Source organism: Stegodyphus dumicola, chromosome 11 (genome assembly GCF_044657685.1).
Source record: "Stegodyphus dumicola isolate Sdum_Otavi_A_Nest chromosome 11, ASM4465768v1".
In the NCBI taxonomy this organism is placed as follows: Eukaryota; Metazoa; Arthropoda; class Arachnida; order Araneae; family Eresidae; genus Stegodyphus; species Stegodyphus dumicola.
In genome coordinates, this window is record NC_140778.1 from 114,455,616 (window position 1) to 114,482,089 (window position 26,474).

A 26,474-nucleotide genomic window follows, 5' to 3' on the forward strand; every position below is an offset into this window, starting at 1 on the left:
AATATAACTTCAGTATGGAATCAGTTACGAATATATCTTATTATAAAGGTAAAAAGGTAATTTATTTTAACTAAAATGTTTAGATTAAGGTTACTTAATGTTTCAAGGAGTATGAACTAATTTTTCTCCTAAAAGCTATATAGTAATCTAGTGATGAGATGGGAGATATAAAATAACTAGAAAGCTGGGCGGTCATACGAAATGACCGCTGTTGTAGATATTATAAATTATAATTAAAATGATTTGTGCAAAGGTGTCTGCTAATTTAAACTGAATTACCCAGGGCAGGCAGCGAGGATGCCCCTTTGTTTACTGTCTCACGGGGTTTCCCCCTCCTATTTGCTTAATTGTTTAAAGTAGAGTACAATGAAGGAAACCACTGGCGGTACATTTCTTAAGAATCCACCGCTAGCTCAATCAATAAAAATGATTTAAATAATTAAATGTTAATTCACATGTCAAAGATCTCTTTGTACACAACATTCCTTGTCTAGATCTTTCCATCATTTTTAAGCTCGCCTTGCAGAGGACCATCCAATATTTTTAATTTTATATCCGTTCTTTCACGAACTCTTGAACAGGCAGCATAAAGTTGACCGTGTCCAAATGCAGGCTCAGGTAAAAGATGCCAACGCGCTTAAGCATTTGGCCCTGAGACTTATGGATGGTCATAGCAAAGGCAAGTTTTACAGAAAATTGTTTACGTCTCAATTGAAACAGCAACCCTGTGCTGTGGCAACTTCACCCCATTGGCTAGTACAGTTACGCAAGCAACCAATAAACTATCGGCGACAAACAGACACTTGAGCCGCATATATATATAGGGTAAAGTAACATCGTCTCCTCCGAAACGGCTGTCTCCCGGGCTTAGCGAAGCACATCGTTGTATTCCGCAGGTCCGTGGCACGCCATTTTGACCATTCGCGTCTTCTTGGGACTTTGATTAGCCAAGATATTAATTAAAAACTAATTTTTCCCTACGTTTTTCCTACATTTCCCACTTTCTTTCTTGGGTTTTCCCTATTAGAGGGATTTGGCTATGTGCCAAATTCGTTTTTTCGCGAATATCTACGGAACGGCGCCGAGTTGAAATTCGAGACGCATATCCTAGGATTCCAAAAAATTCTCCGAATCCATCGATACAGTTCTCATCTTCATACGACTTTGATCGGTTGAGATATTAATTAAAAACTGCGGAAACGTTAATTTCCGTGCTCATTTTTCCGAGTGGCAACAATAAACTATCGGCGACACACACTTTAGCCGCTTATATATATAAAGATAATTAAAATAGATGCATTATTATAGATAGATTATCCGTAGACAGACAGTAATTTGTAATAGATAGATTATTCGCAGTTGGAGGGTTAGTCAAAACTGTTTGGGTTTCAACTTACGGATGGACATCGTGGTAATAGACATCATGAAAAAATAGTTTCGGTTACATTATGAACCATGAAAATATACTTGCATATTGTTTATTTTGAGTGAGAATTGGGTTCTGAAGCTGGGCAAATATTCATTAGTGGGTTTAATGATATGATCTCCAGTAATACCAACATATCCACAGTCAAAATTATTAAATGATCAATTATCACATTTTTCCTTATTCGGTTTAATTATGATTAAAATTAATAAAAATTGCTATTCTATTCACTGGTTATGTAGATAGTTATACAGTACCATTAAGAAATATTTTCACGCATAAACTGTTTAATTTAAAGGGCGGTCTTTGATAACTGTTCAATAACTATTAAAACTTTAGCATCTTTTTCTGTGCCGATGTTTCAGCAAGATCTTGAGTATTTTTTATTATTTGTAGTAAACATTTGCCTACCAGATTTCTAAGTGAAGAATAAGTTTAGCTGCACTAATGAAGCTTCTACTAATTTCCGTGATATTTGTAAGCAAGAATATTTATGTGGTATTTTTAGTAAGATATTTATAAACAAGGATAAACCTGTTTCAAGATGTTTAATAGATACCCAAGAAATAAGAAATAGGAGCTTCAGTAGTGAAATGGTGCAGCTTAAATTCGTATCCTGTTCACATCTCATAAACATCCATAGGTTCACCTCTTCTCGAAGACATCCTTTCGCACAATACTTTACGCCTGGACATGTAATGCTTAGTTCAATTTTGTGAGATAATTTGAATTTCATATCATTTCATTTTTTAGAGTCACATGTCATAATGTTTTCCTGTTAAGTGTCATTCCTTCCGAGCCGGTTACTCGCTACATTCATACATTGGGTGTGAATAGTACGGCGAGATTAACTGTCTTCACAGGACTAGAACCACCGTTCCTATGGTGGTCCGTTCAGGCTCCATAGATACTGTAAGAGCACTGTCAAGTCTGTCTCGGGCTGTTTGATCGCTATATATTAAATAATTATGAGTGTGGTCCTCGGGATTTTCAGCTTTTTGGAATCGCCTCTGGTGTGAGAGATCATAATAACCGTATATGGTTCACGAGATGGTCTAGATCTGAGTGGATCTCACACTGGTGTCAATTGCCATTCTCAAGGTTTGCATAAAAGCTTTTCAGTTACAGAATTTTATAAAATTAAGGTGCTTTGAAGTGTAATTTATTATATTCAATAGAAGATAATATCGGTAGTTGTAGATATCTTATCAGGGTCAATGTTCCTTCTTACCTTCTTCGGGAACATACAAGGACCTGACTCGGAACAGAGAGCTTACTAAAGCTATGTTCACTAATTGTGGTAAGTAGACAGGATACACATGAAGGGTATACAAAACCCTTTATTTTTCTCTATATACAATAACTTCCGTACTTCGGAATACACTGACCCGCTACTTGGGGTCTAACGTAAAAGTATAAAAATAAAACTAAACTCTAATTTAACTTTAAACTAATAAACGTGGAAGATTGGCCTTATATTAACAGGAAGGCGTATGTAGTACAGATAACTGAGAACACTACAATACGTTTAAAAGTTATCAAGAGGATTGAAACCTCTGGCCTGGAAGGCAACAAGCAACTGCGTAACTTCTAAGGTAAGCGGCCTGCTTTGACTCACTGCTTCCTTTCTCTCGCTTGGCAAAAAGCCACAACTTAAATACTTGGCGTTCGCCAGACAAACTTTGCATAAAAACCTTAACGCTTATAATTCTGGCCGGAAGTAGAAAATAAGAAGTGATAGTAAAGATTTAAAATAAAATAAACGTTAGTAAAACTTAAGATCCTTACAATCTCACCTGAAAAAAATTGCAAATAACTCTCACTACAGTGACCTCTCAGATTCCAGAGAAAAAGGACGTAATAACAAATATTCGTTATAGCAAAAATATAATTAATACGTTTCCATTTAGAGACATTTTGTTCCTATTATTGTAATAAAATGGCTGCTGTAATAAATGGTCGTTATAAGGAGCGTCGATTGTATCACGAAAGGAATGTGGTTTAAGGGAACTCTCATTTTATTATTGCAACAGTGGCATGGGTAGCCTTCGTAAAAATGGCTGGCAAAAGATAAACATTTTAAAACAAAAGATAATCATCCTAGATTAATGTTTGTGGAGAATAGTAATATTTAGGTGAACAATAGTACAAATTCAGCTTATTGTACTTTATTTTTAACACTTGTTAAAATATTAACATATTATATTAATGTTTGGCGGCTTACAGCATTTCCAGCAGTTATTTGTCCAGTGAAATTAGGCGAGAATACAAAGCGATAATATTTAGTTACAGAGAAATTTAATATGTTTCCACATTCTTACTTACTATCTTCTTACTTATGCTATTAAAGGAGTTTCAAAGGATGTTTTCTTTCAGAAAAATTATTATTTCATTGTTTGATTTACTTATGAGTAATCTTGCTTACAGCCGAGTCGTCAAAATTACAGCCGAGCCGTTAAAATATAAATTAATTGTTTTTAAATTTATGGGCAGGAATTTTATTTTTTATTGGTTCTTGTTTTCAAATTTTATATCCTAAATAGATAGTGTAACCAATCTGAAAATTGATAGTATGCCCTCTTAGCACAAATTTGTGTTATAGCATAAAGGAGAGAAACTGAAAAAAATTATTTTTTATATATTTTTTGTTAAATAACATACGTAACAACCTTAACATTTAACATTTTAAATAATATATTTAAAATTTTAAATATAATCTTTATGATTTTCATCAGAAAAGAATTCATTCAACCCAGAATACGAAGAAAATGTAAATCCTTTCCGAAATGACATGCACATAAATTGAAGTATTAGGCAAAGTTTTGTAATGCCTAAGGTAAAATATGGCATGTATTTCAATGCAGCATATCTTTCACTTTTCTTATAACTTCGACGATCTATCTAACACTCAAAATAACTGCCTCGAATCTATTGCTAAAGAATAACTGAGTAATTGCTAAAGATTAACTGTGTAAAGAATAACTCAGCACAGGAAATCACGCAAAAGCAATATTGGATTGTTTGTCAACAAGATTGTACAATAATGTTATCTACAGTATTAATAAATCAACAACAAGCTATTTATCTAGTTATATATCTCCATTCATGCTCCAAAAGATTGAGGAAGGAGATGGCTTCAGTAAGTGAAATAAATTCTTCATGTACCGGAACAACACCTCCTTATCAACGCGGCAGAAGAATTACGACACGTAGTATCTATATTGTTTCCAAAATAACGGTTGGTTAAGCCCACACCAAGTGTAATATGATATTGTGGTTGCGGATATCTTTTCATTATGCTTTTCAAAGCATGGGCGCACAGCAGCTTCTGTTATGACAATAAAGATGGATGATTGTAGATTTTCCTGGGATTTTCTTTTATCATTATTTAAAAAAAATTCTTTCTTCTTCTCGATTAGTTTAGTTCTTGTCAAAAAAGCGTTGGACCATTAATGCTAAAGGGGTGACATATGGTGATTGATTACCAAAAATTCTGAAAATAAATTTGAAGACAATGTTTTGATGAATGTGACACAGCTGGCGATTATTTTGTCTGAAGAAAAAATTTTTAAGCGAAACTTATGATACCGTCATAAGTAAACAAGTAATATAAAAAAATTAAAATCAATTCCTACTTAGGTCAAGAAAGAAAAATGTTATTTTAGTTACTTTTTATTAACATTTTTTTGTTTTTAATTTATGAAGCTGATGGTGGTCTATAATTTCTTATTCTATCCATCTCTTGTAATGCAAGAAACCTTTCCAGTGAGTTTCGAGCAGTCCAGTTCTTCAATTAATATGCCATCTAATGATTTCACAGGACTCAAGGCTACATATGCTTGACCTGCTGCGAAGAGATTTCATAATAGGTATATTACTGTATAATTTATAGTGCTACTTATTTATTTATTTTAATAAGAAAGGAACATTTTAAAGTGTTATATTTTACACATATATTATTATCACGTTAACATAGGAATAATGAGAGAATTTTAGCTGATATAACGGGACATTACATGCACTTCATCCAACTCTATAAAACTACAATTCTTTAATTCCCTACACTTTAAAAATGTTTAAAACTCTATTACTGTTGCCATTTATTTTTGTTAAATATTACAATACCAATTATCACAGTCATATACTATTATTTATAAGTTGTTATTAAATTAATTTTTACAGCATGTGAGAATCCCTAATAAACGGTCATTATTTGTAAGTCTTATAATACATTTAATAAACAGCATATTTTTAGTTCTGATAAACAGGAATAAATAACTAGAAATTGACTTTAAGATGTGGGAAAAACTGTATTTACATCAAGTGTCATCACTACAAGTTTAAAAAAATGTATTTGAACTTGAGTGGATGAATAAAAAGTATTTTATTAATGATTGAAAATTTGAATAAGATATAGGGAGAGTGTGAGCTAATAGTAGAAATTTAAGAAAATGCAATGTAAGTCTTAATGGTTTTATAGCTTAATGAACATTTTTCATTTTCTCCCAAATAGTGTTTTTATAATATATTTTAACTTGAGAAAATCCTTAAATTGGCAATAGACATTTGATAATAACAACTTTGATAAAAACCCCATTAATCTCCTTAATACAACGTAGCAATTATATGATACTAAACAAAATACTGTTTATTCCTATACTTTTGCTTTCCAAACACACCTTCTTCATATTTATATCAGAGTTCTTGCAGTTAGAAAATTATTTACTCAGAAGGCTTTTGACCTATCATATTTTAAGAAATTAATCCTATTTTAAGCAATTAAGATCCATTTGCAACGGCAAACAACACCGTTCGTTTACACGGATTGGTCTTTTATATCATCTGAATTTCATTTCATTAGTTATAAAATTACATGAAATTAGCTAGTTATCAAGTAATTTTTTCTACTAGTTACTACATCAACTACTACTTTTTCTATTACTACATCAAGTATTGTTTGTTATGACTTATTCTGTTTCCGGAAATACTGAGACAGTTGCCTGGTGATAGATGAAGGATTCAATGGCAGTTGGAATAAGATTTCTAATATAAAAGAATCTTTACTTAAAAAATATGGAAATCTTTCAACTATGCACCTTTTCATACTTTTTTTGTACTTAAAATGTTACATTGCCATTATTTCTGACTGCCGAGACAGAATTGTGTCATGGTTGTTTTCGCTTTACTTTATTAATGTATGTAATAGTTCCATATTATTTGAAAAAAATGTATGGTATCTTCCTCTGTTGATGTCGAATTTTAATTTTAATCACTTTTATTAAGATTTTTGAGTCCGTCATTAAACTTGCTGTTTCAAGTATGAATTCCCAACGTTAGGTTATTTGAAAATGGCAGAGAATACGAGAGCCATCCGTCTAAGGAAAGGAATACTTTGAAAAACTGCTTTATAATTACCTTACATATGGAGTTTTGCTTGTTTTTTTTTATCATGGTCTAGTATTCCCTAAGAAGAGAGCGTGGATAACTTTCCAACGAGTTCAGACTTTATGTTCTCACGCTGAGTGATGAAAATTATTTCATCAAAGTACCAGTGTAAAAGCTTGCTTTTACATTCGTATATTACATTACATAATCAAACACGTGGCTCTGAAATTGAAAAGCAAATTTTCTTCTGAAAATGTTTTTCTCTAAATAATAACATCTATTGGCCTTACGATAAAATATAACCGATATAATCAGTTTTATTTAACAGTTACAGGTTACAAAAATGAGCAAAAAAAGAGAGAAATATATTTAAATGAATGTTTAAAAAATGAATATCAATCTCAGTTTCTAGAACGAACACTTCAATTAAATCTAAAAGACAAATAAAGAAAATTTAAAACTTTGAAATTCGTAAGAGAGAAAAAAATCCAAGACCTCTGTATTTGATTATCTTAAAAAATTGGCGCGAATAAATTAATGCATTAGCACAAGGCCTGATGGCAGTTTTATGTATTTGGAAGAAAAAATAACCTTAATTGGCAAATATCTCTTTCATGAAATCAGATAACATTTAAAAAAGTATTTTAATTAAGATTCTCTAAAAAAATTTATTAAAACATTAATTGAATTTTTCTTTGAAGTTATTTAACTCCCGGTAAAATTATGGAATGAAATTTATGAATATTCGGTGTTGCAAAAAAGTGCACTAACTTGAAGCTATACGACAGCTTTAACAAATACCACTGTATACGCAGAAAATAAAAAGATATCAGACTTATTCGTAAATTTTTAAGAATATTTTTGAAGACTATCATTACTGTAAAAAAAACCCACAAAGCTGTTAAAGCAAATATTAGTTTAAGAAAACTAAAAACGAAAAGTTCAATTTAATGGTACTGAGATGCAAAATACTACTTGGAATTATCCACATAATTCTGACGGAAATGTTTTAGTTTGTTTTAGTCAGGGTACTCTATGTTACGTATTATGATATAATCCTTATGCTAAATTGGTGCGATTTTAAATTCTTTTTCAGTGCTTTTAGAGAAAGATCTGCCAATTTTCATAGCTTAAGTTAAGAACTGTGAAGAATTAAATTTCTTACAGTTTTTACTCTTTTTCAAAAATGTGCGTTGAAAGTCAAGTGATTAAAAGTTCAGTTTTATTTTTACGATTTGGTAGAAAACATGCGGAAGAAGCTTTAATTTGGTTCCTTATCTTAGTGCTGCCACATTTTCGCATGCTAAAAAGTTTTTGGTAAATATGTAGTGTTACTGTTTTTAATTATTTTTCTAGATGGCAACACAAAAATTGACTGTTGTTTTAATCATTTCTTTTTCCTTCGTTTTATCGCACTTTAGGATTTAAGAACACTGTTTTAGTGGCTCTATTTAACTAAAAACGATAGATCGCATATTACATGATAATAGAATTTTCTTACTGTTGTCTTTGTACAGTTAAGTAACATTTAAATACAAATTTATATCTATGTTATTCTAGTTCTTCACTGCATAGGTAAGGAGAAAAATTCATTATACTACTGCATTAATACATTTCTGATTGATATTGAAGGAGAAGAATTCATTATACTACTGCATTAATACATTTCTAATTTTTCGCAGTGTGCATAAATATTATTTATGCACAAATATTATTTATTAAAAAAAAAGGGACAATCTCCCGTTCTACTGGCCAATTGACGAAAGTCAGCTTGCGTTTTTCATGTTCAAAAGCGCGATTTAGGATATGTATTAGATTTATATATAGCATTGTTCTAATCTAGGTATTTTGACAAAAAAATCAGACTTTTTGAAAATGATATGCCAAGGTTTTTCCATGTTTCGATTCTATGACTCAAATTACGCCAAAGTACCGAGTTGTGTAAAAATCGCACGAGTAGTTTTTAAAAAATTAATTCTCAGAATTTTAGATCCTCCACGTTAATTGAATTTGTTATATATTTATTAATCTCTCTTTTTTTATTGAACTTATTTGATTCTTCCTCTCACATTTGGTAATTTAGATTCATTCCAAATAAAATTCGCCCATTTTTTATGATTTATTTTTAAATAATCTTAAAAAAAGTTCTCAAAAAATTTTGAATTATGATCTATACAATTTTTACGATCGTATTAAGGTAGATGTATTTATAAGCATACCTGCAAAAAATTAGAGTTTTTTTATTCAAAATTTCCGAAGATACACGTGAATTTAAATATTGGCATATTTGTTGAAAGCGGTAATAGCAGGATGTGACTGTTTTTCCGCTCGTGCACGATGTAAAATGGGTAAGGAAAATAGGTTGCCATATATTAAGAGGTTCGCCAAGTGAATTATTCTTGGTGTAAACTGGGAAAAAAAAAAAAAAAAAAAAAAAAAAAAAAAAAAAAAAAAAACAACGCGTCAAGATAAATTTTTGAATTTCTCCGTAAATTTCGCGCTAAATTTTACAAATTTAATATTTAGGCATAATTTAGAGAATCGAAATATGAAAAAAAGGTTATAACTTCAGGAAAAGACCGATTTTTTATCAAAATATCTATATTAGAACAATGCTTTAATAAATCTAAACATCTAAACATGAAAAACGCAACTTGAATTTCGTCAATGGGCCCTATAGAACAGAAGATATCGAACTGTCCTATTTTTTTAGCACAATGTACGCCTTCACTAAGTTCTTAAAAATTAAAAAATTATACGGGAAAAATGTAATTATTGATATCATTGAATCAATATCCGTATTGCCAATACTCACTGAGAAAAAAAAGCAATTTATCTAAAACAAATTCACTAAAACGAAAAATTTAGCTGAAATGCGTTGCATTCTTTTGTATTTTCTTGTAAAAGAAATAGCCACTTTCACAGCCAGCCACCTAAAGCAATTATATTAAAAAAGTATAGAGACATAAGAATTTTTGGAAGCAGGCAAGATGAAAAATTAGCAACCGCCTTCCCCGGGAATCCAGCCATGGACCTCTGGAATACCGGCCCAGAGTGCACAACCACTACACCATGAAGGCACGCTAGGAAGGCAGAAGAAATACCTGACATACTTCTCCTTTTAAAGGGCGACTGGGGTTTTTAGGGGACCCAATCGCCAAATCCTATCAAATCCAAAGAAATCCAAGAAATCCAAGACCAATCCAAAGAAAAAAAAGCAATTTATCTAAAACAAATTCACTAAAACGAAAAATTTAGCTGAAATGCGTTGCATTCTTTTGTATTTTCTTGTAAAAGAAATAGCCACTTTCACAGCCAGCCACCTAAAGCAATTATATTAAAAAAGTATAGAGACATAAGAATTTTTGGAAGCAGGCAAGATGAAAAATTAGCAACCGCCTTCCCCGGGAATCCAGCCATGGACCTCTGGAATACCGGCCCAGAGTGCACAACCACTACACCATGAAGGCACGCTAGGAAGGCAGAAGAAATACCTGACATACTTCTCCTTTTAAAGGGCGACTGGGGTTTTTAGGGGACCCAATCGCCAAATCCTGGGTAAGGAGAATCATCATCCAACAACCTTTTTAGTTCGGGCGCCACTATCAGGACTACGGTTCCTTCTAATCTGTTTGGCGAACATGACAGGTCATCATTTTTACACGTGCAGCTCTGTAGGATGATAATATTTAATCTTCCAATAATAGGCCTTTCAGATTTTATCTGACATTACGTCGATTCTTAGCCGTTAATATTATCTTTATCATTTGTTTTTCGGCGTTTTGGTATTTTATATTTGATTCAATTTTGTTCACCTTCGTAAGTTTAGCAGTCCCATTCAAAAACGAAAATTAGGATGTAATGTTGCGTGGCCCCAACCTGCACGCAACAATAGTGGTGACTGCTATTAACTGGAAAGTACACAAAGTCTTGAGAAGGGTTTAAATCCCTTTTTATTCAACTTTAGAAATTACAGATGCGTGCTCTTGACGCTCGCAAACTACGCCGACCCGGCGGTAAAATAAAAAATAAGAAACTAAAAATGAATAATAACAAGTTACTACCTACGAAGCTTTTAAACGTAACTAACCTAACCGCGTTCTGGTCAAGCAGCGACACCAGACCAACAAAATTACTCATATAATTGATAAGCTAATGGACATGGGCCCAGACTTATGCCATGTGTAAATATAACTGGTCAGTATGTCAGCAAATTTCAATGTAAATCAGTATCATTCAAGCATAAGTAATCTAGGTATGTCTGCGATGTGTGCATATAGTGCGGGCAAGCGTGTCCTAATGTATGTTATTATTATTATTATTATTATTATTATTATTATTATTATTATTATTATTATTATTATTATTTTATTTTTATTTTTATTGTGCTAAGTGTATATACTAGCTCTGTCTTATTATTCCAAAGCAAATTAAGGTAATGTCATGTAGGTATTTAGAAAGTATATGTATGTAACAGTGTTGGATTGCATGTCAGCAAATATGTATTAACAGAAGCATGTAAATAACTACTAATGTATATCTGCCCTTGTTTAGCCATGTACAATGCTATTCTTGAAGATTCAAAATCACTGGACCCGGGCACTTTGGACGGGTGTCTACCCGGTGGCATTTGGTTCGCGGAACTGCCAACCGGATGGTCCAGGCGTTGGGTTTGGGCGCCTTGTGCAAGCCTCCCATGTGGCCTCTCTGGCTTTACTCTGTATAAGGGCGGACGTGGCCCTATATGCTGATTAACTTAATAGTAAAGGGGTGGTGGCCACGTCCTCCGTCACTATCACTATCACACTATCACTAACCGCGTTCTGAGATACAGCTGATATTTCAGCAAACTTCTGAATATTAAGTTAAAGATTCAAATATCTGCCGAGGCAAGCACACAGGCCGAAACGCGCGATTCTTCAATTTCTACCTAGTCACCTTCACGCTCGTGAAGCAAGAAAGAAACACTATCGAACTCGTTTCCCTTCTATTTAACTCAAATTAAATCCGCTGATAATTTGAATACTTTGCGCGTTCTACTAAAATTTACATACTCTGGCATTGGCAATTCCAGGGGAAAGTAAGGCTTGACAGGAAAGATAGTTTAAACTTAAAATAAATGTTAGTTAAAATAAATATAAACCCTACAAGGATTATAATGCATATATGCTGTACAATATCTCCCTTCCCAATTTGTTTTTAAAAGCAAGATCTAATTAATATATATATATTACGAAATTAGGATCATGACGGTTAATAACAAAATGTTAGAAAAATTCAACTTTAAATAAATATCTGATTATCAACGTCTAATTTGCCTAATAAATAAATCAGATTAACGTCTAATTTGCCTAATAAATAAATCAGAAATAGTGGCATACATTTTCTATTAGACCTAAATGTGGCACGATTACTACAAAATGAGAAACTTAAATCAATGAAAAGTGAAATAATAGAAAATGTAAAAATAACAGATACGAGGAGAATTTCTATAAAACTTGAAACCAAAAGATATCATAAAGGAATGCAAAGAAACGTATCTTGTTATTCTGGTTCAGAGAAACAACATGTCAAATAAGTTATCTCGTGTGCTAAACAAATAAAATATGGATATTATACGTAACTACACAGGAATGTAACAAATGCAATGCGAATTTAGTCGGCAAAATAGAAAGGAAGATATGGAAAAATGTATTTTTTCCCTCGCTGGGTACTGCATAGAGTATCAGGAAGGAATGTCACAAAATTTACATATTGAGGAAGTATTAATCTATAGACATATTTGAAAAGTAACGACGTGAATTTAGATAAGGTTTTTAGATAAAAATTGGATTTTCAGATAAAATATTAATATCTTTGCATATTGGAAAATGTTAGAGAGACAAAAGCAGGATATGATACTTCATCGATTTTCAATTCTGAACTATTCTGCTTTAATTAATATTTATAATACCAAAAAACGAAGTATGATTGCAAACAAGCTGCAATTTTTGCCTGTTTGTTGTGAAACATTACCAAATTGGTTTGATAACTGGATAGGTTTTAAGCAATATGAACTATGTTAAAATAACTACTCGGTTTAACACGACCAGAATGTATTCTCATTTTAAAATGTGTACCGGATTTCAATTGCTTTTCCTGTTTCAATGTCTCCTTTTCTTGCACGCGAATGAAAAATAAAATTTCTTAATAGAAATAAATAGTAAAATAAAAAACTTTGATATGTACAAAACATGACTTCCTTGTACGGAATATTAAATTATACGCATATTTTTTCGCATTTTATTTAAACATGTTTGTTCAACTTTCATTACAGATAGATTTCGCTTCTATCAGTTCAGTGTCACTTCGTGGCAAGGCAAAAATACATAAAATCTCAAAATATCTTTATTAAAAATTGAAAAACACAGAAAAATATAAAACACCAAATACAGTTAAAACAATTAAAAACATTATTTTTACAATTAAAATTATAGTTTCTACGTAAAAATAAGCAATTCGGCAATAAAAAGGGCATGTAAAAGACCAAATTTGAAATTTGGAATTTACTTTATTATCGATTTCATATTTTGTAAAACTTTAACGAATTTTTGAGTAACAAACTCAACGATTTCAAAGCGAGAAATGGCAACATTCTACACGCGGAACTGTTTATCGGAAATTCTAAAGCTAGTATGCTCAATTTAAACTTGTTTTGCGACATTGCTGTTGAACTGAATTTTATGGTTTACGTGCAAAGAACATGACCTTTAATAAATAAAAGTAACACACAAAACGTTAAAAAAACGCTCTCTTGGACGTACTTTAAAGTATGAAACCTTCCAGATTTTTTTATTTTTATTAGTCCAAAGGGATTTGAATATCCCGAAGGCGATGGACTATTAGTTTCGTTTTGGCATTTTGCGTCGGACTCATAAATGTCGGTTCACTTTTCAACTGAATTTTATGGTTTACGTGCAAAGAACATGACCTTTAATAAATAAAAGTATCACACAAAACGTTAAAAAAACGCTCTCTTGGACGTAATTTAAAGTATGAAACCTTCCAGATTTTTTTATTTTTATTAGTCCAAAGGGATTTGAATATTCCGAAGGACTATTAGTTTCGTTTTGGCATCTTGCGTCGGACTCATAAATGTCGGTTCACTTTTCAAACTGTTGCCACAAAATGTTAGAGTCCTGCATTATATTTAAAGAAATTAAATAATGAAAAATCTGCATAAATGCATGTATATTTCTCGTATTGTGATAAAACAACGGTACATAGAGTCATCGAATTTTGAATAACGTAATCCTCCAACGAATATGAGCATGTGGAAGACCAAATTTGAAATTTGGAATTTGTTTTATGATCGATTTCCTATTTTTTAAAACTTTGACGAATTTTTGATAAACAAACTCATGGATTTCAAAGCGAGCAATGGCAACGTTGTGCAGAAAAAAACATTTATATCTCCAGCGCGTGAGTCTCTGTATCGGAAATTCTAAAGATAGGCTCGTTTTAAAACTATTTTGCGATATTGCTTTTGCACTGGATCTTATGGTTTAAGTGCGAAGAACATGATATTTAATAAAGAAAGGTAACACACAAAATGTTAAAAAACGCCCCTTTGGACGTAATTTAAAATCTGAAACATTTCAGATTGTCATTTGTTTTGTTTTCGTAGTAGTAGAATTACACAAGTGCGCCTGATGTCAGTCGATCAATACAGTCACTGATTCTGCAGAAACAGTTTTAGGTGTGCTTAAGTATGCAAAAAAAAATACTGTCACTGTCACACAGTGTAATTTTACAACAACGTCTGGACATAAACAACTTCATAATTCGTATCCTATGTGTCTAGTTCCTCATCAATATTTATAATATCCGGGTTTTGTTTCTTCTCTTCTTATAAATATGGATGATTTTAAATAGCACATCACAAAAGCTGTTGTAACTATCGATTTTAACATGCTGAGACGTACAAAATTGGAAAGAACTTGACCATCGCTTTGATGTTTGTCGTGTTACAAAACAGGCACACGTAGAATATTTATAACCTAGCCATGTAACCTTCAGGACATATTCTTCTAACCGTGTATCTCATCCCTCTATGAAATCTTTTGTTTCTATAAAATTTGAAAGTGTATTAGGCTAAACCTGTATTGTAAAGGAGACAGTGAAAAGAATAAATAAGAAATATGTACAGTTTATTTCGTAGTATTATAAGCAATATACCGTATTTGCCGCACTATAAAACGCACCCCGTTTTTTATACACATTTTTGAAAGATAAAACTTTAAGACTACCATCCAGTGCATTACTAATGCCATGATTTAACCACTTTAAATGAATTAAATGATTTAACTGATGATTTAACCACTTTCTCTGTTGTCACAGCATCTCATCAAACTTTGACCCATTCACAAACGACGTATCGACGTATACGGCGCAGTATCAGCGTCCGTTTTCAGACCTATTTTCAAAGAAAAAAGTGCGTATTATACGCCGGCAAATGCGGTAAGTTCATTTCGAAATAGGAAACATGAAAAACAGCAGTGCCTTCACAGAAATTCGAATTCGAGATCTCCCGAGCCCGATATCTTTCCAGTTACATTCCGAAAGAACGCAGAAAATTCCATACATTCTTCTCCACTTAAAAGGATAATATGTGGACTGGAGATTACATACGTTCTTTACGAATTAAAGGGATAATGGCTCGACTGAAGATTACATTACATTCTTCACGACTTAAAGGGCTAACTGGTTGATTGGTGGTTACATTATATTCCTCCAGACTTAAAGGGTTAATGGGACACTTAAAGGGCTAATTGGGTCAACTAATGATAGACTTAGTCATCAGATGAATTATCGATGTAACTAGTAGTGATGTTAACTAGTAGCGATGACTAGTAGTGACATAACTAGTAGTGATGAATTATCGATGGATTACCGTCTACCATATTTTTATTCGAATGAATTATCGACTACCATATTTTTATTCGAAAGACATTACAGAATGAATTAGAAATTTTGGAACAAGAAACCTGAGAAAAATAATCTTCGGCCTCGTACTAATATAATTTTTACAGAAAACTTATTTTTTTGATTGTTATTCAAAATAAATTTTCTTTAAAACGTGCATTGGAAATATTTGTTCCCCTAATATTTCTACGGACATGAAATCTTAAATTCAAGTATCAGAGAGAAAAAGTTCCACATAAAAGACATTATTATTTTGATTGCGTTATGTATAGATATATAGCAAAAAATTATCTTGTAAATTCATTAGGTTACTTTGAAGTACGCGAAAAATGAGCTATGCCCTCGCCGGGACTTGAACCTGGACCTCTCTAATATGCGCCAAGTGTGCTACCGTTACACCACGAAGGCATGCAGAAATAAGGGGCAAAATACCTTATAATCTAATATTTGAGAAATGACAAAATCGAAATAAAAATATCTGCTAAACAGGGGGATCTAAATGCAAATCCAAATGCAAAACGTTAAAAAATTGTGGAAATTCTAAAATGGATACTAATAACAAATTGTTTCAACAGATGACACCCCTGTATTGTTACAAGTTCTAGCATATTTATTCGCGTATTTTCCCCAATTTTGTCTACTAATTTCATTGTAAATTGAGAAAGGAAAATTACGTGAGTAATTTAATTTCTGAAGCACATGGTTTCGTTAAGAACATAAAAATTAAAACTCTTCATGGATGAAATAGCTGTAATTTTTACAACATTATTTATTTAAAATAAACAGTCATCCCAATCAGAATGCAGATTCGGTTGCCCGAAAAGTCATGCGTATTTTTACCATGTTGTTCAAAGGTCCTTTATTTATGTAAAGAAAAATATTCAGTCAATAGTATATTCCCTGTTTTATTCGGTAACTTTTTGATTTCTTTTAATGAGATTCGTAGTTTCTCATTCACATAAGAACGTAGCTTCATCAAGGAAAAGCTGAACAAAGTGCTGATTTACGGCCTCACCTGAATTGAATGTTACACCTCGAAAGAACTTTTGAAGAGAGAGATACAAGTGAAAATCTGAGGACAGAACATCAAGCGATTAAGATACGCATGGCAACACGTTTCAACCAAACTGTAATAAATTTTGTCAGGCGATGAAAAATGGCATCGTGGTTTCTCAGTAGAGTTTATCAATATATATGGTTAGGTAGAACAATAAAACATTTCTATAAAATAATTGAATATACTTTTTAAAACTTACATGGTAATGTTGTATATATTCCGCATATTTGAAAAGTGAAAAATACATAATGTAAATCTATAACATTACTTCATATTTCTGATTAGACATATCATGAATTAAATGCGATTTTATGTAAATAAAATCAATCACTTTCAAAAGTTAAAAAATCATATTAAGAACTGCAATCAATAACAGGCAAATTAAATTTGAAAGATAAATCTCACATTTTGTCCAACGGCAACAGACTCGAATGAAAAATGAAACGATGAATAAATGAATCAACGGCAAAGTCGCGTTTCGAGACTAATAGCCTTTTTAGACTAAAAAATTTTAAAATTTCAGTTCTGCGCTTCGTATTCAGATTCGACTTTAAGAAATAAAATGGTTTAACTCTAAGAGCTATGACAGGTCTACCAGTTCAACAATTTTATGTCTCAGGAATTCAAAGCACAGAACACAAAATCTCATATAATGAGTAGCCAAATTAATAGACATATATTTGTAAGGTATTTCTCCCGCCTTCCTAGCGTGCCTTCGTGGTGTAGTGGTCAGCACACTGAGCCGGTATTTGAGAGGACCGTGGTTCGATTCCCGGCGAAGGCGTTGATAATTTTTCATCTTGCCTGCTTCAAGACAATCCTTATGTCTCTACACCGTCTATTAATGAACTGGTCCATTTTTAGCTATGATCACAGCCGGTATTCTTATGGACATGGTCTCAAAGTACTGGTACCTTTCCCGACAGAATTGCAGTTCTAATTTCACTCTGATTAGATGGTGACATTTTAGACTGTTGTTATTACTGCAGTAAATGTGAAAAGGGCATTAAGATTTGAGTAATCTTGAACATGATAGTGGGTAACATGATTCTAACTTTGGACATAAGTAGGTGCAAAAAACTCAGTTTTACCATCTCTTAAACGTCTGATGTTCTATAACTTTTCTGGTGCAAGAGTAACTCTTATGTTTAGAATGAGGTAGTTAGAGAGGTAACACCAAATAGTAATATTTAATTCTGGTTGGAAAATGTTAGTAAACGAAAGACGTGAAATGCAGCTGGCGCAAACCATCGCAGCAACGTAAGGGAAGTTGAATGAATTTCAGCTTCACCAAAAAGCATATCCGAACTCTCAGCATAACAGACTTAGCAACAGAAGGATTTTAACGGCAACAGACCATCAAGGACGCTAATGACCAAAGCATTACAGTTGCTGGCGGCCGAGAATCACCGAAACTGGATTTCTGATGATTGCAGAAATGTTGGTTGGTCTGACAAATCTTGCTTCCTGCTCCATCATGCAGATATCCATATCAGAATACGGAAAATTCAGATCGACATCGTGATTCTCTTGTGCCACGATTGAGTGAAGTGATAGTTATAATTCGGTTCACATATGCTAAATAGGATTGAGGTCAGAACCCTGAGTTCGCCATATTAGACTCAGAAACATGCTCTTCAAACCAATTTGAGTTCAATCATTCTCGGTGACAAAACTTATTGCCATTTGAAAGTGACCATTTGCATCAAGAGACAACGCAGCCATAGACGACAGTACATAATGCGCTACGATATTGCGGTAAACTGTGGCAATGAAAGCTATTTTCAGACACCTCAAGGACATACTACAATAATGAAGATATTCCACAGATCAATCATTCCACGAAAAGATGCCGTAAGGCACAAGAGAACCACGATTTCGATCTGAATTTTCCGTATTCTGATATGGATATCTGCATGATGGAGCAGGAAGCAAGATTTGTCAGACCAACCAACATTTCTGCAATCATCAGAAATCCAGCTTCGGTGATTCTCGGCCGCCAGCAACTGTAATGCTCTGGTCATCAGCATCCTTGATGATCTGCTGCCGTTAAAATCCTTCTGTTGCTAAGTCTGTTATGCTGAGAGTTCGGATATGCTTTTTGGTGAAGCTAAAATTCATTCAACTTCCCTTACGTTGCTGCGATGGTTTGCGCCAGCTGCATTTCACGTCTTTCGTTTACTAACATTTTCCAACCAGAATTAAATATTACTATTTGGTGTTACCTCTCTAACTACCTCATTCTAAACATAAGAGATACTCTTGCACGAGAAAAGTTATGGAACATCAGACGTTTAAGGGATGGTAAAACTGAGTCTGTTGCACCTACTTATGTCCAAAGTTAGTATCATGTTACCCACTATCATGTTCAAGATTACTCAAATCTTAATGCCCTTTTCACATTTACTGCAGTAATAACAATTTCGTCTGAAGATAAACGTGCCTTCTAGAGGCATTCTGTATATACTTAATGAAGAAAAGACTTAACTATGCTAAAGTCCTAGTTGTGCATGTTTTTCACCATATCGCCAACTCATGAGACTTGTACACTGCGTCATAAAAAGGGGGGAGGACAGTTCTATATCTCTCGTTCTAGTGGGCTGATTGACGAAATTCAGCTTGCGTTTTCCATGTCTCGAAAGCGTGAATTAGGATATGTATTAGATTTATATAAAGCGCTGTTCTAATATAGGTATTTTGACACAAAATCGGACTTTTTCTGAAATAATACGCCAATTTTTCCCATATTTCTATACTACGATCCAAATTACGCCAAACTGCCAAGTTTTGTAAAAATCGCACGAGTAGTTTTTAAAAAATTAGCTCTCAAAATTTTAGCTCCTCAATGTTAATTGAGTTTGGTACATTTTTATTAATTTCTCTTTTTTTATTAAACTTATTTGATTCTTCCTTTCACGTTTCGAAATTCAGGTTCATTCCAAATAAAATTCACCCATTTTTTACGATTTATTTTTAAAATTTGTATTTTTAAATGATTTTTATAAATTTTTCAAAAACATTTTGCTTTATAATCTATAAAAGTTTTACCATCGTCATAAATTAGATGTATTTCTAAGCATACTCGCAAAAAATTATTTTTTATTCACAATTTACGATGTCCATGTCCATGCCTTATCACGTAGTATATAGGGTTTATATTTATTTTAACTTACATTTATTTTAAGCTATCTTTCCTCTCAAGCCTTTACTTTGCCCTAGAATTGCCAATGCCAGAGTATGTAAATTGTAGTAGAGTGCGCAGTATATTAAAATTTTAGCAGAAGTAAGTTGAGTTTAAATGGAAGGGAAACGAGATTGCATGTGTGCTTCTTGAATCGTGAACGTGAAGGTTGCTAGGTAGAAATTTAAGAACCGAGCGTTTCGGCCTGTGTGCCTATCTCGGCAGTTCGCTGAATATTTCAACTGCTTAATCAGTATGCTCGCTGAATCTCAGCTGTATTTTAGAACGCGGTTAAGTTAGTTACGATTTCAGAGCGTCGTAGGTAGTGATCTAGTTATTTATTGATCCTGTCATTTAATTTTTAGTTTCACATTTCTGTTTTTGTTAAACCGCCGGGTCGGCGTAGTTTGTGAGCGTCAAGTGAACGCAGCTGTTATTTCTAAAGTGGAATAAAAAGGGATTTAAACCCTTCTTACGTGTTTGTGTAACTTTACAGTTCATAGCAGTCGCTACCACAGTTGCTGAGAAGTTGGGGGCCACACAATACTACAATACTACAAGTAAGAGCAAACAAAACGATTGCAAACAAAAAGGGAGGTACACAACTACATGTTATAGTAGTCCTACACACGAAATTTCAGCGTTCTAAGATTACTCATTGTTGAGTTATGCGAGATACATACATACGTACGTACGTACAGAAGTCAAGAAAAAATCTCACCTGAATCCATTTTAAATCCTTTTTGCAAGCTGTTTTGGGGAAAAGAGTTCTTTATTCTGTCCTTAAGTACAGATGTCACGCAAAATAACATTAAATTGCATTTGATAGCGCTCAAAATGGCTATTTTCGTTGAAATGTGATGCCCGAAAATTTTCACGATTAAATTACTTCCTTGTATAAAGTAAAGGGAGTATTGTAATCGCGAAAATTTTCAACAAACTGGAGAAAATGTTTCAAAAGACTGGCGAAAATGTTTCAAAAGACTGGCCAAAAACTTGAGCTCATTTGCCTCATTTTCGTTTTAAAAATTAGTAGTAATATTTTAAATTTATTGTTTATGTTAATGTTGTTTTTTGATAATAAACACTGCGTTCAATACTTATTTATATTATTTTCAAAAACACACACACACAAAAATTAGCAATAGATTTAATTTGGCTTGGTTAGAAGTAAAAAACGAGCGATCCGGGTAACTAAAATTCTGAATAACTGCATTTCAATATTTAAAATTCTATGTAGTAAAATCCAAAAATTAAATGCTTAGACATTTCAAATATATCTCGGAAGACACAAAATTATTTCCTTTTGTTTTCTAAGAAAAAGATAAGAATTTGAGAATTTCAAGGATAAGAATAAAATTTAAGCAATCTTTTACGGAAATAACAACATTCTGCAAGAGAATGAAGTAGCAACAGCTCTGGGGACGTCGGAAATGGGAAAGAAAACTTTATTTCTTAGAAACAAATTGTGGGCGAAATAACAAAGGAAACAAAATAAATTTAAAAAAAGTAACGACAAAAATAAGCACATTTTTAAACTACTCTCAACACGTAGGAAAACGCAAAAGAATTATTTCCCGTTTGGAACAAAAATGAAAAGAACTGGAGTTCATTTGCCTCATTTTATTTTTGTCTGTTAAGTTTTGCTTTCAGCAGTGGCAACACATCTTTTTAAAATTCTTCGAAAGGATTTGACTTTCATTTATTAAAAGCTACAGTATTTGGAAGATTTGCGTATTAATTAAAATCTAGAATTAAATTACATTTCCAACACAGTTATTTATTTGCAGGCACTTAGTTTTTTCGAGCGAATGTGATATCTTAGCTGACAGCTGGAAGAACATTTTTTCTTAAATTTCAAGAACGAAGATTGGAAGCTTTTCAAATGCATTTTGTTCTTTAATGAGTATACGTTTATTAATTAAATTTTATTTGATACTTTATTCCTATTCCCTCTGGATTTCGGACAAAGGGAAAGAAAGGATTATATTCCTTCCTTTTTGTTCATCTCGCATATGACTATAATAGCATAATTTTCATAGTGTCGAATATTTTATTGAAAAAACTGATTTAGAGCTTACATTTTTTCGCAGAAAATTCATATTTGATTTTTACTGCGACAATATGAATAGTCATCATATTGTTACGTTATTTTCTTCCTTCACGTTCGTACGGGTTTCGTGTAGATTTGGAGTGAATAACGACGACACTTGATGAAGTATCGAAACACATTTTATTTACCAATATTAATCAGCACAGCTCGAAAACACTTCACGCTGGAACAATCAGCGACACAGCCTTCACACTGTCAGGCAATAACGGTTGAGACAGCTTTACTGCAAAGCACCAGAGTACAGCTCCCGACTCTCGGAACTCTCCGTACTTTCGAGACTCTCCAAGCTACAACTCGCGATGCCCTCGACGACACACAGAGCACAACTCCCGACTCTTCGGTTCAGTCGTTTCCGGAGCTTAACAAACTCTCTCGACGATGCACTAACCGCAATACACTAAGAGATTCTTCGATGCACTCGACGACCAACTCGGCGTTAGACTTCGAGACACTCGCTCAATGACTATCAGCTCGCTAGACGAGACACACTGTCCGACTGTGGATCAGCAGGGTTTATATAACTTTCGGTTGTTTTCGAGAGCATTCTGGGCTAGACCGGTAAGAATTCATTCCAGAAGGTTCTCCATCTGTCCATGTCATATCGCCAATTTTGTCGCCAAATGGGCGATTTCTCACCAAATGTGGCAACCCTGCCTTCCTTGCTATTTAATAGCAAACCTAAAACTGCTTTGCGGGGAAGCCATCTTACCGCGCCTGCACATTTGCTAACAATATCATGCAGCATTAGAAACTGCCAAAGTTTCATCTGGCTGTGTAGGATCTACTTTAAGAAATACATTGCGTCTATTTTAGCAAAATGAATCTGAAATTCTAAAACACACGAATAATAACCTTCAGAAATTACATTACCATTAATATATGTTTTATGCCCACCAGCGGCCGAGCGCTAAATACTAGTAGTGCGCTCCGGGGTTCGAGACCGTACGAACGGGCTGGCTGCATGGGTGTTTTCGAAGTTTTTTCCAAGTGTAACGTCGATACAAAAAAAGTCTTCCTTAAAAAGTCCTCTAGGACTCATCCTTCCCTTTCTGTGCAGTGCTGGACGGTGGAGCGCTTAATAAATAAATAAATAATGAATATATGCTTTAAGAGTAAGATGATTAAAAGAGTTTAAAATACTTGATATTTTAGACAGGTGTTTTATAACTAATTTAATTAGCACACACATGTATGGAATTGTATAATTCTTTGGCTGTCAAGAATTTTACTATGCGAATTTTTTAATTACGTTCGTGTTCGATTGACGACGCAGCCTATTAGTGGTCAAGTGATAAAGTAGCTGAACATAAGTAGTTCGGTCGAAGGTTCGAATCCCGCGAACTAGATGGCTGTATGGGCGTTTTTGTGTTTTTCCACGGGGAACATGTATATAGTAGTCAGTTTTCCTCAGAAAGTCAGGCCAACCAGCGACCGAGCGGTAAAAGTAGCTGAACACTGGTAGTTCCGTGCGAAGTTCGAATCTCGCAAACGGGCTGCTTGAATGGGCGTTTTTGTGGTTTTCTCCACGTGTAACGTTTAAACGACCCACTTTCTCTTAGAAAATTCTCTAACATGTTATTTTGTATATCTTGTCGTGCACGTTGAATACCTTTCAGGTGGCATTATGTATTTTGAAGGGATGCTATAGATAGTGGTGGTACACTGATTAACCGTTTGGTAAGGGGATAGTGCCCACGTCCTCCGTTCTCATTCTCTCCCCTTAGCAGATAGTCTTCGAGCCTTTGCCATAACCATACAAACCAAATCAAACCCTTTCAAAGACCACAACGAAGGGATTTCTTCCCTTACGCAGATAGCCCTCGAGTGCTTTGCAGCCAATCAAATAAGGCAGAAATCTACAGATGTGTCACCACTTCTTTATGATCTTTAAAGGCCCTTTAAAGCACCTTTATTCTTTAAAGGCTGTAGAGACATTAGGTAATTTTTGGAAGCAGGAGAGATGAAAAAATGAGCATCGCCTTCTCCGGGAATCGAACCATGGACCTCTGAAACACGCGCCCAGCATGCAGACCACTACATCACGAAGGCACACTAAGAAGGAGGGAGAAATACCTTAGATACTCCCTCTTTTAAAGAGTGACTGGGATTTTAGGGGACCCAATCGCCAAATTCTGGGTGTGGAGAATTATCATCAACCACGCTTTTAGTTCGGGCGCCACTGTAGAATCATTAGATATTTTTTAGAAGCAAGATATATGAAAAATGAGCAATGCCCTCGCCGGGAATTGAACCTCTGACCTCTGGATTACGCGCCCAGCATGTAGACCACTACACCACGAAGGCGGGAGAAATACCTTATAAGTTAATCGTGTCTTTATGAAGCTCAATTCGAAATTTTCGAAAATAATTTTTCTAAAACTGCGGGCACTGGCATTTGCTCCGCCCGACAGTGCGGCAATCTAAAATTCTGCTTGCGTAGCAGTGGCCCAGCAAAAAGGTTCAGCAGAAAATAAGAAGGTTGGGGGAAATATATCGGTAGCGTTATGCCGCGAATTTCGGCAATGTGTCCTGCTCAATAAAAATGTTGCTCTAAACGCACTTCACATAAAAGTAGATCAAGTGAGATTCCCAGAAGAGAAAATTTAATTAACAAATGTGGAAGAGAGGAGAACATTTTCTCCTAGCTTTGCGAGATCAAACTAGAGTCCTAATGTATTGGAATATGGGATTAAAGTCATACTAGAGATAAAAGTAGATACATAAAATAGGAACAAAAAATTCAGATAGAGGCAGAAAAATAAATATGTGCAATCTGTACAAATAAAGGAGTGCATGCGTAGAGTTTAAGTTGGAATATTTAAATCTCTTAGGTTTGGTTTACTCAGTTATGGTAAAGCACACTAGAGCTTTCAAACTAAGGAGAGAGATGCCTTGGTGGAGGACCTTTTAAGGGAAACTGGCTCGTATACACGTTACACATGGAGAAAACCTCGAAAAGGCCCATGCAGGCAGCCTGTTTGCAAGATTCGAACTTCGAACCGAACTACCAGTTTTCAACGACACTCGGCCGCTAGTGAGCCTAAGTCTCTCAGAATAATTGCCAATAATTTGGAATAATTGCCAATAATTGGAAATAGGCAGGTGATGACTTTCGTTGCTTTATTCTTAACATTTTCGATGTGATCCTTCCAATAAAATTTGCTATTGAAAGTTACGCCAGGATATTTGGCTTTGATATCTTTTGGCATTCGATGATCGTGTTACTAACATCTGTGATTATTTCATCTAAAACGGTTGATAACTGAAAAAAGGAAACGCGTTATGTTTCTTTTCCGTAACTTTTTAAATTTTGAATTATTTAAATGTTTCTGTGAGTATATTTCTACAAAACTGTTCGGATTTCCTTTAATGAGTCATTTGAAATCAGAGATAGCCATTGTAAAAGAAAAATTTTTTCATCCGTACTTTTAGTTTGTACCTCCTGAAATTATACACATTAAAGAGCGAAATTAAAACATAAGATATGTATGCGGACTGAACACATTTGATCTACCTCTATTAAGCAAATGAAACTTTTGAACTGACTGATGTGTGTTTCTTTGGTTTCAGGAGTGAGATTTCTGCTGTATAGAAATTCATACTTTGTGGAATTCTAAGATTTTAAATCAAAAGCTATTTTTGACTGAAGGTTAAAGTATCTTATCAAATACTTGCTTTAAGCATTGATGTTAATCAATCCTGTTACCTCGTAAGTTTGGCTTGCTTTGGAAACATAACTTCTTTCAAACTCCTGACAGATGTAAGGCCCTTCAGCCTGTTAAGTTTGCTTGCTTTGCCTGTTAAAGTTTGGCTTGCTTTGGGAACAACTAGTTTCAAACTCATGACAGATGTAAGGCCCTCCAGCCTGTTAAGTTTGCTTGCTTTGCCTGTTAAAGTTTGGCTTGCTTTGGGAACATAAACTAGTTTCAAACTCATGACAGATGTAAGGCCCTCCAGCCTGTTAAGTTTGCTTGCTTTGCCTGTTAAAGTTTGGCTTGCTTTGGGAACATAAACTAGTTTCAAACTCATGACAGATGTAAGGTCTTCCAGCCTGTTAAGTTTGCTTGCTTTGATTGATAATTTTGGCTTGCTTTGGGAACATAAACTAGTTTCAAACTCCTGACAGATGTAAGGCCCTCCAGTCTGTTAAGTTTGCTTGCTTTGCCTGTTAAGTTTGCTTGCTTTGCCTGTTAAGTTTGGCTTGCTTTGGGAACATAAACTAATTTCAAACTCCTGGCAGATGTAAGGCCCTCCAGCCTGTTAAGTTTGCTTGTTTTGCCTGTTAAGTTTGGCTTGCTTTAGGAACATAAACTAGTTTCAAACTCCTGACAGATGTAAGGCCCACTAG

The 26,474-nt window shown here is 33.9% G+C and overlaps 1 protein-coding gene across 1 annotated transcript in view; it reads right to left on the reverse strand.

Annotated features, from left to right (window-relative positions):
• Positions 1-26,474, reverse strand: part of LOC118187283 (glutamate receptor ionotropic, kainate 2-like) — an 826,434-nt gene that overhangs the window by 82,177 nt on the left and 717,783 nt on the right. The window lies entirely within an intron of this gene.